Below are 5024 nucleotides of genomic sequence, written 5' to 3' on the forward strand. Positions count from 1 at the left end.
TTTTTCCAAAGTGATCTAGAATAAAACTTAAGTAAAAACTCGAGAAAAAGGCAAACATTTCATCCTTCCAGAAGGACACACAAACATAGACAACAACACCTAGAAAAGAAATCAAGTGCCTGAATCCCTAGTTTATGTCCAAGAAGTCAGATCTCAGTCACCATATCACAATGTCCCAGTATAATTCAGTCAAGGTATACCACAAGGGGTTGGCTAGTGATGCCTCAATATAAGAGTGTGAACCACTTATTTATGTTAATTTGCCAGCATGTCAAAAAGCACCTTATTCTGTTTAGAATAGTTTATGTTCTCATGCTTTCTTGCCAGATGCCTTTGGAGCAAGTGCTTTCTGGGCTGGAGCTTTCTGACCCTTCTGAGCTTTTGGAGAAGGTGCTACATTCTGACCTGCAGCTTTCTGGGCAGGAACCTCTGGGCTGATGCCTTCTTACCCGCAATGGTCATCTTTTTTTTTCTCTTTTTGCTGGAACACTGGCAGTGGCAACAGCTTCTGCAGCTGTCCCCTTAACAGTAAGTGCTTTTTTGGGAGAAGCTTTCAAGAGAGCTGCCTTTTCAAGTTTCTTAACTTCAAACTTGATGAATCTTGCCTTTGTGACTTTTTTTTTTTAAATTTTATAGTCAAATATATTTTATTTATTTTTTTACTTTACAATATTGTATTGGTTTTGCCATACATCAACATGAATCTGCCACAGGTATACACATGTTCCCCATCCTGAACCCCCCTTCCTCCTCCCTCCCCATACCATCCCTCTGGGTCATCTCAGTGCACCAGCCCCAATCATCCAGTATCATGCATTGAACTTGGACTGGCGATTTGTTTCATGTATGATATTAAACATGTTTCAATGCCTTTGTGACTTTTTAACAATTGAAATCTGTCATCCTGGATTTCTTTTTTCTGGCTTCAATCTTCTTGACCCACCTTGTGGCCGCTCACTTTGCAGGGATATCTGCCTTCTCCTAGGCTTTTCCAACATAATTCTGGTGAGCACTGTGTGGGAACTTGAAGAGGAAATCAGTGAGCTGATGTATTTGAAAGGCATAGCCTGTCTCCATCGGTTCAGTTCAATTCAGTTCAGTCGCACAGTCATGTCCAACTCTTTGAGACCCCATGAATCACAGCACGCCAGGCCTCCCTGTCCATCACCAGCTCCCGGAGTTCACACAAACTCATGTCCATTGAGTTGGTGATGCCACCCAGCCATCTCATCCTCTGTCATCCCTTTCTCCTCCTGCCCCCAATCCCTCTCAGCATCAGAGTCTTTTCCAATGAGTCAACTCTTCGCATGAGGTGGCCAAAGTATTGGAGTTTCAGCTTCAGCATCAGTCCTTCCAAAGAACACCCAGGACTGATCTCCTTTAGAATGGACTGTTTGGATCTCCGTACAGTCCAGGGGACTCTCAAGAGTCTTCTCCAACACTACAGTTCAAAAGCATCAATTCTTCGGTGCTCAGCTTTCCTCACAGTCCAACTCTCACATCCATACATGACCACAGGAAAAACCATAGCCTTGACTAGACGGACCTTTGTTGGCAAAGTAATGTCTCTACTTTTGAATATGCTATCTAGGTTGGTCATAACTTTCCTTCCAAGGAGTAGGTGTCTTTTAATTTCATGCCTGCAATCACCATCTGCAGTGATTTTGGAGCCCCCCAAAATAAAGTCTGACACTGTTTCCACTGTTTCCCCATCTATTTCCCATGAAATGATGAGACCAGATGCCATGATCTTTGTTTTCTGAATGTTGAGCTTTAAGCCAACTTTTTCACTCTTCACTTTCACTTTCATCAAGAGGCTTTTAAGTTTCTCTTCACTTTCTGCCATAAGGGTGGTGTCATCTGCATATCTGAGGTTATTGATATTTCTCCCAGCAATCTTGATTCCAGCTTGTGCTTCTTCCAGTCCAGTGTTTCTCATGATGTACTCTGCATATAAGTTAAATAAGCAGGGTGACAATATACAGCCTTGACGTACTCCTTTTCCTATTTGGAACCAGTCTGTTGTTCCATGTCCCGTTCTAACTGTTGCTTCCTGACCTGCATATAGGTTTCTCAAGAGGCAGGTCAGGTGGTCTGGTATTCCCATCTCTTTCAGAACTTTCCACAGTTTATTGTGATTCACACAGTCAAAGGCTTTGGCATAGTTAATAAGGCAGAAATAAATGTTTTTTCTGGAACTCTCTTGCTTTTTTGATGATCCAGTGGATGTTGGCAATTTGATCTCTGGTTCCTCTGACTTTTCTAAAATCAGCTTGAACATCTGGAAGTTCACAGTTCACGTATTGCTGAAGCCTGGCTTGGAGAATTTTGAGCATTACTTTCCTAGCGTGTGAGATGAGTGCAATTGTGCGGTAGTTGAGCATTCTTTGGCATTGCCTTTCTTTGGGATTGGAATAAAAACTAACCTTTTCCAGTCCTGTGGCCACTGCTGAGTTTTCCAAATTTGCTGGCATATTGAATACAGTACTTTCACAGCATCATCCTTCAGGATTTGAAATAGCTCAACTGGAATTCCATCACCTCCACTAGCTTTGTTCATAGTGATGCTTCCTAAGGCCCACTTGACTTCACATTCCAGGATGTCTGGCTCTAGGTGAGTGATCACACCATCGTGATTACCTTGGTTGTGAAGATCTTATTTGTATAGTTCTTCTATGTATTCTTGCTACCTCTTCTTAATATCTTCTGCTTCTGTTAGGTCCATACCATTTCTGTCCTTTATCAAGCCCATCTTTGCATGAAATGTTCCCTTGGTATCTCTAATTTACTTGAAGAGATCTCTAGTCTTTCCCATTCTGTTGTTTTCCTCTATTTCTTTGCATTGATTGCTGAGGAAGGCTTTCTTATCTCTCCTTGCTCCATACTTGAGTACAAAGTCCATCCACCAAAGTCCTGTTCTGATTATCAACGTCTACAATCATGACCAGCTTCTGGGCACAAGACTCCAAGGAGGTATAGGTCACCCAGCCAACCTCTATGAAGTGCCTGAACACCATGTTGGTGGCATTTGGCAAGAGGGAACAACTTATTTTTAAAAGGCTCCTAAGCTGGACTCGTCTGTAGAGAGGCCTGCTGACCTCAAACTCACCTTAAAACAGTGCTCAAACAGAGGAAACTACACTGCACTAGAATGAGAAGAAGATGGCATCAGAAGCAGATAGCTTGCCTAAGATGCTGATCTGAATTTTATGATCATTTATAATGTTTTCTTGATTCCTTGGACCTATGCCTATCAGTCACATATTTTCTATTGTGGACATGATTCTATGCTAGTTTAAAACTCAATCCAATTATTTGGTTTTGGCCAATTACCTGTGCCTAGTACTTCTAGGTTCCCTGTTCTCTAGGTGGATTTCTGTTCTCTAGGGCTCTGATTGGATACCTCCTAGGAAATTTATTTTCGATGAGTGGTCAGTAGCAGTTTGTGTGTGTGTGTGTGTGTGCCTTCTGTTGGGTTGGAGGATGTAATTGACCATATCTAAGCCTTATTGAAGAGGAACTAAAAAGCCTCTTGATGAAAGTGAAAGTGAAGAGTGAAAAAGTTGGCTTAAAGCTCAACATTCAGAAACCGAAGATCATGGCATCTGGTCCCAACACGTCATGGGAAATAGATGGGGAAACAGTGGAAACAGTGTCAGACTTTATTTTGGGGGGCTCCAAAATCACTGCAGATGGTGATTGCAGGCACGAAATTAAAAGACACCTACTCCTTGGAAGGAAAGTTATGACCAACCTAGATAGCATATTCAAAAGTAGAGACATTACTTTGCCAACAAAGGTTCGTCTAGTCAAGGCTATGGTTTTTCCTGTGGTCATGTATGGATGTGAGAGTTGGACTGTGAGGAAAGCTGAGCACCGAAGAATTGATGCTTTTGAACTGTAGTGTTGGAGAAGACTCTTGAGAGTCCCTTAACTGCCAGGAGATCCAACCAGTCCATTCTGAAGGAGCTCAGCCCTGGGATTTCTTTGGAAGGACTGATGCTGAAGCTGAAACTCCAGTACTTTGGCCACCTCACGCGAAGAGTTGACTCATTGGAAAAGACTCTGATGCTGGGAGGGATTGGGGGCAGGAGGAGAAGGGGACGACAGAGGATGAGATGGCTGGATGGCATCACTGACTAGATGGATGTGAGTCTGAGTGAATTCCGGGAGTCGGTGATGGACAGGGAGGCCTGGCGTGCTGTGATTCATGGGGTCGCAAAGAGTTGGGCACGACTGAGCGACTAAACTGAACTGAACTGAAGCCTTAACAACTTTCATAACCTTTAAATGATAGTAATCAGGCTATTAGCCTATTGAATTCTGTCTCTATGATAAGAAAGGCAGTGCTACACAACTGCAAGGCCCTTGACACCTTATAGCATTCCAGGGAGATGTCTGTGCTACAATTCAAACTGAATGCTGTATTTTCATACCTGATGAATCCTTTAACGTGACACATTTGAACCACATGAAAAATGAGATTTCTGCTTTAAGTGATTCATTCCCTAGTCTTCATGATCTTAAAAAATAAACAAACAAACAAACAAACAAAAAACTGTTGTGGGAGGCTCATGGCTAAAATATTTACTTTTAATTCCACTGATGTTATTAACTATACCATTTGTATTTTGCTTGTTTCACAAGATTATTTCTTGTATTACCAAGTATATGACTGAGCCTCCAATGGAAATGATGACTATACTTGAAGCAGTTGATTAAAGTATAGCTTGATATATGATCAATGATTATAACAGTGTAACTCTAGGTATGGAAAGACCCAATGAGAAGGAATACTTTCCTGGACCATAACTAGAAGACAGGTATCCAGAGATCTTTGACTATTAAGACCTAGTCCAGTAATAGCACATTGAGTGTCTTATCAAAAACCTTCTTCAGAACTGGGAATGAGCCTTCCCAGCAACACTGGACAAAATGGTGGGAAATGGCCCCCAATGTATGGTCGGATTTATGACAACAAGGGGGCCATGTCAACTAACAATTGGCACTTACCAAGAGCAGTG

The 5024-nt window shown here is 42.0% G+C and overlaps 1 pseudogene; it reads right to left on the reverse strand.

The window, feature by feature from the left end:
- Window positions 1-310: 310 nt before the first annotated feature.
- On the reverse strand, window positions 311-3017 carry LOC109556866 (large ribosomal subunit protein eL14-like; annotated as a pseudogene).
- Between the last annotated feature and the right edge of the window lie 2007 nt (window positions 3018-5024).

This window comes from Bos indicus, chromosome 3 (genome assembly GCF_029378745.1).
Source record: "Bos indicus isolate NIAB-ARS_2022 breed Sahiwal x Tharparkar chromosome 3, NIAB-ARS_B.indTharparkar_mat_pri_1.0, whole genome shotgun sequence".
Taxonomy (NCBI): Eukaryota; Metazoa; Chordata; class Mammalia; order Artiodactyla; family Bovidae; genus Bos; species Bos indicus.